The sequence below is a fragment of the Pezoporus wallicus genome, unplaced genomic scaffold (assembly GCF_028554395.1).
Source record: "Pezoporus wallicus isolate ANWC-B61680 ecotype Strahan unplaced genomic scaffold, APGP_CSIRO_Pwel_v1 contig_8276, whole genome shotgun sequence".
NCBI classification, from domain to species: domain Eukaryota; kingdom Metazoa; phylum Chordata; class Aves; order Psittaciformes; family Psittacidae; genus Pezoporus; species Pezoporus wallicus.
In genome coordinates, this window is record NW_026636425.1 from 151,465 (window position 1) to 166,805 (window position 15,341).

Genomic DNA, 15,341 nt, shown 5'->3' on the forward strand with positions numbered 1-15,341 from the left:
TGTCCCTAGCTTTGCTGCTGGCTGTTGAGCTCTCCACCAGCTCCCCGAGCATCTGGCTCTAGTGATAAGACACAGCACAGTAGCAAAGATGAGGGGGAATGTGCAGTCACAGAAGGGGCCCTCTTGGTTGCCCCTGATCTAACTCCTGAAGTCTGACTTCTGTCTCCCTAACCTTCACTGTAGAAGGTTGTAAGCTTTCTTACTGTCGTTAGGTGATATCAAATGTGGACCCCTTCAGTTGAGGTGTGGAAGGGGATAGTTGCTTAACATTACCCATATATGTTATCTTGATGGGACTGCATTGGTGATGGATGTTTGCAAAAATCATTATTGATTGTCTAGTAGTTTTTTGTGAATGCTTTCAAGTTTTAGGGTGTTTTACTGTAAACTGGCTCTAGTCCATTTTCAGAGATGAGAATGGGGGTCTAATGGAAAATACCCCCCCCCCCCCCCCCCCCCAAGCAAAGAAGGTATTTTTCAGCTTCCCATGGCAGCCAGAACAGGGATGAGGCCTTTGTGAATCAGGGCTAGTCAGTCACCTGGGTGATTCCTAGCTTGTTCCACTCCCATGCCATTTTCTGTTGAAGAGCAAATTGTTGTAGTGCTGGTCCACGTTTTGGTTGCTGGTTATGGCTCGGTGAGTATACTTGAACCCCTGAAGGGCTCTAAGGCATAGTCTTGTCTTATTTCTAGCTCAAACAGTAAAAGATCCTACCTTTTCAGGAAAGAAGGTTTTGTAAGTAGCTGGATTTCGTAGGTTTGTGTGGTAGAAGTTGTGTCAGGGTAGTAGTATCCAATTCCAGAAGCAGCCTTATTGCCCAGTCCAAAACCGGTGTCACTTGGTAGCTGGCCTGTTTATATGAGAACTATTTCTTAAACTAGAAAAATGAGGAATAGCTATTTTAGCAAGGCTTCTTTTTAGCTATGTCTGCACTCCTCAGAGGACTATGGAGGGTAGTACAGCAACAACCAGAAGAGTTAAGTTGTGGCTTGCAGACCTGATGAAAGCTTTGGTCTTTCTCTCTTGGTCCTTCTGTCTAGGAAACAGCGGTCACATGCAGGCTGCATGAAGTAAGGATAGATAACGCTTCTGTGGTGTCTCGGTAGAGAATTTGAACTTGTGCTAATGTGTGTAAACCAGAATGCTAACCAAGCAAAATATCTTTTTTTTTTTTTTTTCTAGAATGCTAACCAAGCAAAATATCTTTTTTTTTTTTTCTATCTGAAAGGTCTTAATGAGGAAATACGTGTCTTCAAGTCTCTCTAATAGAAGGTTTCTTGTTACCTGGTTTGTTCCTTCAGTGCTACCTGCATTGGGTACCTGAAAAGATCATGATCAGCTGGTGATTTGTACCTCTTAATAAGCCAAATGGGTGAACTTTTGAAGTTTTTTCTTCTAAGAAATTACCAGTGTGGTCTTTTCAGTGTTTTGTTTTGGTACTATGGCTTATTAAAACAGACTTGGTTATTCTTTCACTGGTTTGAGCATTGTAACATTGGACTCTTTGGAGAGAGAAGTCTTGCTTCCTGTGGTTAGCTCTGTGACTTGTACATAACAGCTTGTATGTTCATAATGTGTTGTGCTTGTATTGGCTGTGTTACCTTGAACCTTTCCTAGAAAGAAAGGGTGTGGGAAGAGACATTGTTCTGCTCATCCCTATTCACTAAGGTATTTGTTAAAGGTGGTGTGGTTTTTCACCTTAGCAGTGAAAACAGTGATGGTGTTTAAACAAACAATCCACCATGTGACTAGCACAGGGATTTATTTTTACTCAAGTCATTAATGCCTAATTGCAGTTTTCTGAAAGCACTCCTCCTTCTCCCCTTCTTCCCACCAGGGTTGTGGATATATGGCTCACTCCATGCCTGAAGTCTCTGCTGTGACTCTCAGTTTATGCTTCTCATGTGAAGAACTGTTAGTGATTAATCCTGGAATACTAAAGTGTAAGATGGTGAAGGGGCTCTTTGTTTTGTTTGAACAATTTGGTGCTCCTAAAACACAAAGTAAAGCAAATCTTTCCAGCTGCTTGTATGCATACTGGTTTTGCATGTGTCTGCATGTGCTCAGCTGCTGATGGAGGATCAAACATCTCTTCAAATGTACCTTTGATACCTGTGCTGCTCTTTGCCAAGCAGCAGTAAAACCAACCCCTTTCTAGGAACTTGGAAGCAGCCAAACCAGAGCCCTAGCACGTACTACAGGCATTTGTCAAGGCAGTTCATAAGGACCAGTCAGGAACTGTTATCGGAGGGCAGTAGCAGATAAAATTTAAGATCATGGGAGGCTAGAGAAAGACAAAATAAGAAAATGGCCTTTGCTTTCTGTCCTTGCTAGCTTAGCTATGTCGAAAAATGATTATTAATGGGAGGTACAGATAGACTAAATGCAGTGTTCTTTTTCTTCTCAGTCTGAGAGAAAATCTCAGGTGTGTTTTTAAAAATATGCAACCAAGTAAATTGTTTTTGACCGTAATTTCTGAAAATTCAAATAATTCCAGGGAAGAAATAAAATAATCTAGTGTTCTCTAAAGTGCATTCATTATATTCTTAAATTCTACTTGCTCTCCCTGTGAGGTGAAGAAGAAGCTCCTTGAATGATTCAAATGCTTGAGTATCCTTAAGTTGGATAATTTCATAGTCATTATTTGCATTTACAGCTTCACAGTACAAATTTAGTCTGGAGAGATTAAAGAGTCAGTTTAATCTCTGCTTGCAAGACATTAAACTCCTCCTTCCCTCCCACCCACCCTTTTCAAGGATAATATTCCACTGTGCCAGATTGCCCATATTGCCACCAGAAAATTGCTTGGACCACTTCTTACAAAATCAAAGGTCAACTCCATGACTTTGTGGCAGCTGGGAAACTAATGATTTAATGCTGCTTTGACCTTTGGCCTCCTGGTCCGTTTGAATCTGACCCAATGTTTTAATTTTCCAGTACTGCTGGGCAGTTGGCTTTTGTCTGTTTCCAGATGTAACTTGCATATTGAGGCCTGTTACTGAAGTGAAAACAAAACAACAAAACATTTCAGCCTACAAGGGGAAGGAAGAGTAACAGTGCCTATTTTTTTAATGCTAAAAAATACAGCTGTCCAGTGAGACTGATTATTCTGTAGTAAACAAGGTCAGGTTTAGAGTAACAACATGTGAATATTTGTCCAGCATTTACACCTAGAAGTATTTTAATGGTAGTATTGCTTAAATGCTGCCTGTTTTTACAGATCTGGAAAAAGTAACGTAGTAAAACCGGCAGCTCTTTCCCCTTCTGCCCTCAGTCTCTCGAAATCAGTATTTCTTTTTTATTGGAATAAGTCAGTTGTTTGACCCGATACTGAAACTTGTTAGAAAAATAACAAGTTCTTGCAAAAGCATATGCATGCTGCTGGTGGGGAAATAGAAGTATAAAGTGAGATGGAAAGCAGGCGTAACTTTGCTTTTAGTGTGATTAGGAAGTTGCAACACTTGATCGAGAGTGCTTTGTGATGGATTTTTTTTGTGTGTGTTTATACAAGGTGAATATCGCATTAGGCTTTTGCAATACCGGTAATTTTGCAACCATTACCGAATGGTTTGAATTTGCTATTAATGGTGTGATAATAGTGGAGAAAGCACCCTAAGGTAGTTAGCCTTTTCTTAATGAAAAGACTGCTGATTGCTTGGAAAGATTCCCATTGAGTACTGATGCATGTGGAAACTGCTCTTTGCCTGAAAGTGCAAATCTCTTGGTTTGTCCCTCACAAGTACCAATCCAGTCGATTCCTGCAGCTCTCAAAGGTCACCTCAGAGCTGGGCTTGTGTGCCAGAGGTTAGTTTTGCAGAGCAGATGGGCTCCTAAAACTTTTATGGTCTCCAGTCAAATCACCTCAAGCTGTAATCTCATTAAATCTTAAGTGAATCAGTGGGTCTGGTTATTACTTGAAAGCAGTGTTACAGGAAGCGATGTTCCTGATGCAGTAGGTCTGTCTTGGTAGTAAGCTGCCAGAGGTACTTGCCTGTGTGTGGCTCAAAGCTGCTGTTACTTTGATAGCAAAGGTGGTATGTGAGGTGCATCGTGTTAACCTTTTGGTAGAGGACAGAGGTAGAAATGCAGCTTTTCCTGAAGTCTTTGTGTTAACATAAGGAGTTTTAATTCTCCCTTGTACTTTTGATCACACATCTCCATTAATTGTGCTGTCCCAATTGCAAACCACTTGTATCTTACAATAAATTTAACCTAAATACTAATTTAGGAAACTAGCAGAGTACTTAGAAGGGTGTTGAAAGAACTGCATGACAGCACTGTCCTAAAGCCTGGCCTTCCTCTTGAATTCAGCAAGTCTTTGGAGTTTCTGTGCCAGAAAACATTACAGGGAAGAATACTCTAGAGTCAGGCAGGTAGCTTCCTTGAAAGCCTTTTGTTACCAAGCAGACTTGACTCAATAGGTCAGTTGTCCTGTTCTTGGAAATCTGGTTAAGCATGTTTTGTTCTTCTGCCTGGATTGCTGAAAATCCTCCTCTTTTTAAAGAGAGAATAAATCTAATCTATGACCTCTTCAAACTTTATCCTAAGCGGGGGGGGGACGACACACACGACATGTAGGACTAGTCTGGCAATACATAAAAAATTAATGATCATGGCTTAACATGCAAGACGTGTGTGTACTTGAGTGTTCGTAAAAACTCCTTGCTGATTGTGCAGAGATAATAAAACTACTTCTGCCTTGCCTACCTGTTTTGTCCCTTGGGAGTGGGAAAGAAACATACCTTGTGTAAAGCCAGCCTTTTAATCAATCGGGGTACATAATAAAATAGCTTTTTTTTTTCTTTAGAATAAGACTAGTACATGTTTGTTTGTTTTTGTGGTGTTTGTTTTTTTTGTGTGTTTTTTTTTTTTTTCCCAAGAACTGGGCATTTAACCTTAGCCATCCCTTCTTTCTTCCTTTAGTAAAGTGAGTCACACTTAACTCTTCCCTCTAGATCAGCCTGGATAGCTTTCCTTCCCTTCACTGATGATTGAGCAAGCTTTTTATATTTGCATTTATCCTGATTTAAAGCTCAAACAAAGCTACAGTTAAAGGTTAGGGTAAGGCTAACTTGCCTGCACAATACAGAAGCAAGGCTAGTGTTATGTGGAAGGCTTGCTTGTTATTTTTCAATAGCAAGATCAAGGCTGGTGTTTTCACTGAAGGATTCAAAGTATTTAAGCATTTTCAATTTTTAAAAGGTCCTTGAAATATCACTGACCCCTGTGACAGGGTGGCACTAAAGCACTATGGTTCGGTTAGACCAAAACTATAACACTTAATAATGAGAAATTTATTTGGTGGCTGTATGAATGCATGCACTATGTGCTTGACCCATTGGAGTCCCATGGAATGGTCAAAAATAAAGTGTGTGTATCAATTGTAAGTTAAACCTTGAATAGAATGGAAGATTGTTCTCTCCCCTAACTGAACCTACTTCATAACAATGTCTATGACACAATGTATGTTAAATGGAATTATTAGCATTTCTCATTGTCTGTAAGCATACGAAATCTACCCTGCAGTTTGAAGCAGTAGTAATTCTGTTCTTCAGGTTTCATTTGATCAAATGTTCATCCTGGAGTGTCTATCTCTTCCCACCTCTCCCAGATTAAAAAGGGAAACATTCTTACACTGTTTCCATGAGGAAATGTGCTCTTGTAGTAGGATGTTATGCAGCACTTAAATCTATGACAGAATGGTGGGAAAGTAGGGGGTGAGTGTTTAAAAAAAAAAAAAATAAATCCACCAACAAAAAAAACCACCAAAAACAAGATCCGTGCAACAACAAAGACTACCCCTTTAGGAGAAGGGGAGGTGGAGGAAGGGAATATAAGCTTTAAACTTGCTAGTACCTGTATTTCACCCATTTGGAAATAAGTGCAAGGCAGGAAAGTGATTAATTTAGAGTTCTGAAACTTAGGAGGTCCTGCTTGCCAGAGAGGCAAACAGCTAGGGATAAATGAAGAATACTTAAATTGTCCATCAGGACTTGTCTTTTCAGATGGAAATAAAAGTGCCTCTCATTTTGTGTTAATGGCTTGTAAACCTTAGTTTATCTGTTCTTGCTGTCCTATAGTGATGGAGAAAAAATTATTCTGAGTAAACACTTCTGACTTCCTGGAACAGATCTCCTTATTCTTATATGTTCTTTTATGATTTACAGTATCTTCTTGGCAGTAACTGCAGAGCTGTATCATTATATGATAGATGGACAAGCATTTACTCATTCACTCACAAGGGATTAAAGAATAACCTGCTGTAGTGTTTGTTATATGATTATTGAAATGCCCTGTGGCTGTTAAGACAGCTAGGTCTGCCAAAACAAACATTAAATACTAGAGTTCAGTTGAAAGTAATAGTGCACTAGCACCCATAGGATAATACTTTCATGAAGAGTCTTTTCATAAAATGATTGTATAATCCTCCTTGAAATTATGAGGAATTGTAACAAGCATGTTAATCTGCCCAATTTAGTCTGGCATTTTACTGCAAGCAGCAAAGCTTTGATCCTCAAGGAGAACATTGCTTCTCTGAATAAGATACTACAGTTATGTGCCAAGTCCTATACTGGGAGCAGATAATGATTATTTTTTTATGTGGAGGGTGCAATTTGATGTTATCTGAGGAACCCTAATATGGCATGTATATATACACTTTGGGGTGTGGGTATATATATATACACACACTTGAGTATATAGTGGTGTATATATAGTTGTATATATGTGTGTATACACTTGCATATATACTGGTATATATACTCATATGTATATATACACTTGTATGTGTACTTTGGAGCAAACTGATTTTTTTTCTTTCAATGCAATCTAAATTTGTTTTTGCTTAATTAAGATTCTTCCTTTATGAGGGAATCCCAGCTGAAACCTGAACATGTTGTAATTTTTCTTCCTGCTCTGAAACATGTACTTTGGCTAATAAAACTTTTACACTTGCATATTTTTAGTGTGTGAGCATTTGAGAGGATGGTGGTAGAGAGAGCGAGCCTGAATGCTTTTTGGAAAGATAACCTTCTAAGTGTTCATGTTAGCCATTTTGGGTCTTCAGTGAAGAGAAGGTCCTTTAAAGTCAGTCCTTATTCTTGGTACATTGGTATATAGCTGTTTTAAGAATAGTTTTTGGGACAGAGTAAGGCAAAGGGGAGCAGGGAAGGCAGAGCACAGAGCAGGCCACTTCACTGCTGCCTTTGTGCTTTCTGTGAAACCTGTCCCACATAAGCAGTAACTAAAAACATTGAAGTATAAAACACTCGGAATGGGTTTATATGTCAATTTTCCCAGACAGCTCTCTTGCCTGTATTTCCTAATAAAAGGCTGTAGTTGGTCATATTCACTTTGACCTGAGTTTCATGTGCATATGGCACTAGTGGTAACTGGATTTGTTTAATAGGCATGGATTGTTTCACAATTGAAGGAAAAAATGTAACAGCTCCTGCTGTGGGGGTTTAGTACTATGGCTGTTCATGTTACAGCTTTCCTCTGCAGACAGAAGAGGTGCAAGGCAGAAATGTGAGGGAGAGCAGAGCTGTGTTATGCTCATCAGGCATCCAGGCTGCAGTAGTAGCCAGTGCTCCATGTTGGGGTGGTGGTGCAGGAGTAAAGGAGAGAAGAAGGACACTTTCTTCCCCCTCCCTTGCCTGTCTCACATGCTTGGCCAACTAGGCAGTTACCATGGAGAAAATAGCATAGAATGGTTTGGGTTGTAAGGGACCTAAAAGCTCATCCAGTTCCAACCCCCCTGCCGTGGACAGGGACACCTTCCACTAGACCAGATTGCTCCAAACCCCATCCAGCCTGGCTTTGCATGTGAGGAGGTAGGAATTCCTTCCTGTAATATTCCAGGTGATTAACTTACACCCTAATGCATAAATTTCTGGTCTTGTTTAGTTTTATTCCACATAGTTTAAACTGACATAGGATTGCTGTGATTCTGTTTGTAAATGAAAACTGATAGAGGCATTTAATTTATATGTAAGACTTCAGTCTTGCCACAAGGATTCATTGCAAGCAGCCCAGACCCTTTAGTAATTGCTGTATCTGTACAGATATTAGCTTGCATAATACTAGGTAAAATCTCTGCTGAAGAACTGATACTGGAAATGGGGGAGGGACAGTGTCTTATACAAGTATGTGGACTGATCTTGCCTATCAGACAGTTACTCAGACTGGAATTACCAGAGTCTAGTAGTGGTGGTGTTGAATATCTGAATCGCTTCATTTTGCTAAATGTATGTCAAAAACTCTCTTTGTTATAAGGGCTTTCAGATTTGTTAGTGTGAAAGTAGTTATATTTTTGCTTTCACCCTAACACAAAGCTTTCTTGATTAAAAAAAAAAAGACAAACAAACATAGAGAGATGGGGTTTTAATTCTGTAAGAGATTATGTAATTTTGCTAAAATGGTTTTAAACAAATAGTTGGTACAGAGACAAACCTCTCCTGAGTACACACTTGAAGATAGAAATTAAAGATGTTGAGCTACCTCATTCTTATGGTTTTAAGTTGATGGTACTTACATATAAAAATGGCTTTATTTGAAATTCTTTACTTTCTGAGCACTGTTTTTTTACTAGTTGTTTCGACTCTGTATTCTTAATGTTCTTCCCCTGTGATTGACAGTAAGGCCACACAAGGTAGAACAGCCAGAGTGTAAAGCTATAGAGTGGGCTCAGAATTCATAATCACTTCATTTTCTAGTACTCTCCAGCTACTGCAGTTTGAGCTACAGGTTAAATTCATGTGGTGGTTCAGCTGTGGGAGTTTTCAAATGTGTGCTTTCAATCTTTTTCCTTGTAGCAGGCAATTACTAGATGATGTAATTGGAAGTGTTACACTGTGTGAAAGAATAAGCACATACTCATGTTCTAAAGAATACTTTTCTAAAACAAGCTTTCTAATACTGCTGAAAACAACAACAAAACCCCCAAACAACCAAAATCCATCCATTCCCCCCCCCCCCCCCAATGGGTAGAACCTATTGCGAAGGTAAAAATAGGTAAAGCCATAGTTCCTTATATAAATGTGTTCTTTTTCCTCGTACTCTGTTTTTCCCTAACAGTTGAGCATTAGGAATTTAAGATGTCTAGCCTGATAGGCTTTCTGTTCCCCCAGAAGAGCCCTCTAAAAATATTAATGGGAAGCTGTTGCACCAAAACAAATTTTCTTGGGTAGTGGTGGCTTGACTGCAGACTAGCTCTGTAAGGAAATGTATGATACAAAGACCTGTTTGTTCTGGGATCAGGAAAACTCTCAGGCAAACTGCATGCAGCCCATCTGCTTAAGATGAGGTTTCACAATTGGCTTTTCCTCATTGTGAGGACTGGCTGGCCTTTGAGTGAAATCTGCAAGCTTGAGTTGTTTCTTTCCTCTTCCCACTCCCCCTATCAAATAAAGAATAAGGCTTGTCTCCAGTATATTAAGAGACAAAAAACATTTTCTAGCTATTTGTTTGCAGGGCAGATGATAGCATCCTTGCTGACAGCCTTCCATGTGAAGGTCAACAGTTACCAGGGACCTGAATGGAAGTAGTGTTCTCTGCAGTGGTGTAGGAACAGCGTGGAGTTGAGGAATACAAGTTTTTGAGAAGCAAGGGCTGTAGTGATAGTTACAGAGCAGGATGCAGGAGCCATGCGTGTACACTAACTCCTAGTTTAATTCCTTCTGTGCATAGAAGGAAAACTTCAAAAGCTCTAATGCTGAACTGTGCAGGAAAGGAGAAAATCTATTATGTAAGGAGTTTGTAGAGGTGTTGAACTTCGGTTCTGTCTAAAAGCAAAATGCCATGTGCAATAGCAAAGCAATTGTCAACACATTGAGTTACAGCATGACTGAAACCATGGCCAGGCTTTGGCTGAGAACTATAAGAACTAACTTTCCAAGAGCTGGAGAGTTAGGGAGGCTCAGTGAAGGATGTGCAGGGAGTCACACTAGCAACTTGGACAGATGGACTTGAAAGTATAGCTGGGTCCTGATGCACTCTAGCTAGTGTCTACTTCCACAGAAGGCTGTTAGCTGCTTGCTTGAACTGTTGAATATTTAGATCCACCCACTGTCCCCTGTGCCAAGACCACCCTGCTACTGCTCCTGTCATGTAGATTTGGCACAGAAGCTGCATTTAAACAGGTAATGAGTTGCATGTTGAAGCACAGGCTGGTCTCCCCTATGGAAAAGTCTGTAAAGAGCTAACTTGCCACTGGCTGAGTTATTTACTAGCTGCTGATACTATTTTGTCTTTCCCTAGACTGGCTACTTTACCTGCTTCAGTGCTGAAGCAGATGCTGTGACTTTTTAAAAAGAAATGAAATGCAGATTTTCTTACCCCAGACAATTTATTTAACAGAAAAATGTGAAATGGGCTTACCATTATGCCGTAATGGAATGGTAGCCCACAGTGGGATAATTATACCTGTACCACCTCAGTATTAATGTTGGAAAAATATTGAACTTTGCTTATACCTATTTAGGAAGAACCTGAGTGATGCGTGTAAGGTGGATGTGAGATGTTCTTTCCAGTCCATCAGTAATTGGAATCTCTGGGGTAGTGTGTTACATCAGCTGGCCATGTTACCTTGCACCCAAGAGCTTACAGGAGGCTATGTGATTAGATGGGTGAAGTCTGGGTGAGTGGTGTAGCGCTCCCTCCATACCACAGCTGGCAGATGCTGCTGAGAGAAATACTTGAGATGCTCCAGCTCGAGGCTGGTGGCTATAGCAGGAGCTACAGTCCTCACATGAAGTTTTAACTATAAGATTTTAATTCAAAACACGAAGGATGGGATTTTGTAGTATGCTGTAGCCATCAGATCCTTAACCAGCTTTGTCAAAGGTGTGACTTTGTCACCTAGCCCATTTGCAGCTTCTTGTCTTGCACCGTTCTTGCACCATTACAGTGATGATACAGAGTGAAGTGGATCTTGATTGTCCCTTGTAGCCCAAGTCCTTTTGAATTTGAAAATGCTGTTGTATTGGCAAAGACAACTTAAATGCACTCTGCTCCACTCTCAGCTGACTGGTAATACCCACTGGGTTTTCTAAACTCTTAATGAATCTGTATCTTCCAAAACCCCTTTGCTCCTAGCTAGTTTATTTGACAGACCCAGTTACCACTCTCTAAAATATGCTGCTGCTTTTACTGGTTTAATAATATCATAGCAGGACTGAAAAAGGTAAACATCAAGAATGTTAAGAGTGTAATAGTCTTGTTTGGTTTAACAGTCTGTTCAGTGTATCTCACTCAGTGTAGGCTGGAGACTCTTCTTCTGGTAAGAATTTGAGGTGAATACTGTCAGTGAGAAGATTTACACTAATTCTAGCTGGGAGGCTGGTGAAGTACCAGAGCTGAACCATGTGGCTTAGTGCTGTGGTTCAGCTGGTATTTAATATACTTGTCAACAGATGTCTCCATGTCTTTAGTTGTGGATTCTTCTTCCGCCCTTGTGCTGGGTCTGCTGCGGTTCTGATCCCACAGTCAGCTGATAGAAAATAGCTTATTTAAAAAACTGATATTCCACTGCCTGCAGAGATCCCCAAATTTCTTCTGTGAGACTGGAGGAGCAGTTAAGAGGGGAGGAAAGGAGGAAGGCAAGAGGCACAGGGCTTCCTTGTAGAGTGGTTGTCAGTTTAACTGAATGAAATGATAGCCTTGAGCTGTGTGTGGTTTCACACTGGGAGCAATGCTGGTTAGATTGGGGGTTTTATTAGTGAGCTTCTTCCCCATCATATGCTGGGCCAGGAGATACCTGTGTGGCTGAGAAACTGGAACAAGGAGCAGAACCCACTGGAGCATTTGGGGAAGGGTGTTAACACTGGTGCTAGGAAAAAAATGCACATGAAATTACAGCTTTATTTCCTAAAAATGGACTTACACGAGTATTAATCATCTGTTAGCTGGGCTTTCTGTTATTTTTATGGGCTAGGGAAATCTAAACTTAACAGAAGTGCTGAATGATTATCTTGAACTTATAAATGGACCCAGCCATATCTCTTCATCCAGGTAGAAAAGGAAGGTAATAAACAGCGAACTGGCTTCAACTAATCACACTTGGTACAACTTTCTGTGCATATATTGTATGCCTTGTGTAGTATAGGGCTGTAATTCAAGGTGTCCGTATTCTTGTGGAAATTTTAGTAGAATATTGTCCTGAATTTGAGAATTAACTCTTTTGTCTGCTGTGGAGACCTTCTGGAGTTGGTGTATCGTTTCCCATTACATGCAGCAAAGAAAATTGGTGTTAAGCCAGTCTCTTCTACACCAGAGCATTAAGTCAAAATACAGTTTCCAAGGGTAATTTGATGATTAATAGGTACACAGAAACACTAGGGTTTTAAGTATCTCTGAAAGCAAAATGCTTCAGGTATGCTGGCAAATAGCCTGTAGTTCTGATGTGTATCGCACTACTTGCTTATATCTTCAGTCTTTATATTTAGCATTTAAATTAAAGAGTGTTATCAGTGCAGAAGTGAAGGTTCTTAAAATGCTGCTCTGATTGTGGTATGAATCAAGGTAATTGCCATAAATTGCTATTAAAATGGAAACTAATGACTAGCTTCCTACAGAGTAAAAATATTAGTGCTCTCCACTTAAAACTTGTAACACTTACATGCACCAAACTTTGAGCCAGTCATCCTGGGTGGTATATTTATATGCTGTTCAAATTAAAAATTACTGTGGGTGATACAGGGAAGGAGCTTTCGGGGGGGGGGGGGGGGAGGGAGGGGAAAGGGCAAAAAAACCCAGACCACAGTGCTGAAGGAAGACAACTAAAACTCATTGGAAAATTAGTTTATGCTAAATGGATAGTCCTCCAAGGCTTACACTAAACCTTACACACTACCTAACAAAGCCACTGTTGTTTGAGTTATTGTCAAGGGAACGAGATAATAAAACACCTTTAATTATGGAAAACTTCAGATTGTATGTAGTAAGTATGATACTTTTATTTTTGGTCATAAACTAAATTAACTTACAAATGCCATACTGAAACTTTTCCAGAAGTAGAAACCAAGAGGCTACTGTTTTGTCTGTAGACTTTTTGTAATTGTTGATTACAGGGTGCCTTTTAAAGCATCAGACTCGTATTTTAAAATAATATAACCTTATGTGGTATGACCTTGTGCAAATTCTTAACACTAAAGATAAAAACAGATAAAAAAAATTAGATAAAAATCATTGCAAGACACTGAAATGTGATGGAAAACAAATGCTTAAATGATTAGATTCCACATGCTTTGACAATTGCATGCTTACATGCTCTTAAATACGCTCTGATATGAGAGAAATCAAGTGTTTGCAAGCTGGGAAGAAAACGCCAGAGTACTAGTGAGAGAAAAATTGTTTAAACACAGGTTAAGGCTAAGCCTCCTTAGATGCTGTTTCTGCTGAATTCTTCCCTGTCATGGTGCCTGCTACATTCCATTGCTTTTGTCTGGGCTTGGTATTTGGGATATTTTGGTGTGAGGGCTGGAAGGGGGGGGGGGGGACGCTGGAAGCTGGTCAGCAGTAAGTGGAGGAGCAGTGGTGTGGGAATTGTGGAGTGGGGTCAGGGTTTAACTTTAGTGGCCATTCATCAGATGATGATTGATTGCTGTGCAGTCCCTGGGGACGTTTAACAGCATCTCCGCCCATCCCCCTGCCCCCTTTGAAAGCAGATGGACCAAAAAAGAGGGAGAACGACACCCAGGAATTCCTGCTGTTGTAAAATGTTTTTACGGTGCACTGTACAGCCTTTCCTGAAGCAATCACATTTATGGCCTTGCTGTTGTATTTCTTGGGCTGCTGTGGCTGTAAAAGATGAATAGCCCTGTAATATGGTTCACTGATTCTGTTTAAATTGAAGTAGGCTCCCTTTATTGTTTTGTGTCTAAAATTGTATGCCACCAATTCAGGAAATATTTCCTGTTTGGGAAATAATCAGCCCATAGCTGATTTATTTTAAAATAAATCACTTTTAACTGTCTCTAAAACTAAATTCCCCCCTTGCTTCTGACTCCTCTTTTCATTTAATTTGGGTGGAAAGTCCAAAGTACTAATTAATGTGCTGAAGCAGTTTCTTTAAAGCAAAGCAAAACATGCACACAAAACTAATCACACACAACAAAAAAACCTACTACTAAAATTGATTACGAGTCTTTTTTTTTCCCTTAATAGACATTTAACAGAATAGGCATTGGAAGGGCAACAGCTTTTATCTTAAACATTTATATTATTAAAAAACCCCAACCAAACAACCAAAACGATCAAATTTTATTTTTATTAAAACCAGTGAAAGCCCACAAAAACCTTTCCAAACAATTGTCTTGTCTTTAAAGCAAAAAATAAAATAAAATTGTATTTTTACTTTAAAACAATTGAATTTTTACTTTATTACTACAAAAAAATCTATTCACTAAATGAAGTTTTCACAATTCTGAATTTCTTTTGAAAGGTGTAATCTGTGTCTGCTTTCTAGTCTCTTTCCTTTCTGCCTATCAGAATGTTTGTGTAGTTTGGAAAAAGCAGCATGTTTGGTTTTTTTTCTTAAAACCAATCTTTTGTACACTTGGGAAAATGGTAAAATAGTATTATTTACAGCTTGATGGATCTTTTTGACTATCATCTCTGCCTCTTCAGATAAGGGGGGAGGAGGAGGAGTGTTAGGACTCTCCTTAAAGTACTGTGGTGTTTTTAAGATGATATCTGGTATGGAAGAATTAGTGTTTTATTATTCCTTCCCACTGCCCATGCACATTTCAAGACCAGCCTTGTTACTTGTCATATAATGAGCATAGAAGGAGCAATATGTTTGCTGTATTAACAGCACAACTAAAATGCTTTGCTTTTAGGCACACAGTGCATGAAGTCTGAATTGAAAACATACTCGTGTATTGTCCTTATTACTGTGCTTATACTGCTGGTATGAATTTTTTGCAGGGGGTGCTTGTTGGTGGCCTGGCGTGGGGGGTGCGTTTGGATTATTTTCTCCCCCTTCTATTTAGAAACAGGCATAGAAACTTAATCTAGCAGTGCGTGACCTTTGTAGCCATGACCTAGGGACTGGTGTGTGAGCAGGCTTGAGCTTTAACAATAAATGCCTGGTTGTGGTTGCAAGCACAGGCAAGCTGGATGCTGTTCTCCAAGCTCCGTTAGCCCGGCTGGCACAAATAAACTCCCATTGCTGTTGCACCCTGCACAGCTGGGCTCTTTCCAGTTTAATTCTATAGGAGTGTGGCCCCATTGCTGGGTAGAGCTGATGTCAGGAGCCTGTTGGGTGCTTCTGACAGTGAGTATGTAAAATCAGCCACAAGAGGAAAATTCCCCTTGTACCTCTGCCAAGTTTGAGGTTTCT

General features: G+C 39.8%; 1 protein-coding gene across 1 annotated transcript in view; it reads left to right on the forward strand.

Moving 5' to 3' along the window:
- The window catches only part of TRIM71 (tripartite motif containing 71), a 53,189-nt gene that overhangs the window by 20,760 nt on the left and 17,088 nt on the right, over window positions 1-15,341 (forward strand). The gene's annotated exons all lie outside the window — the stretch shown is intronic.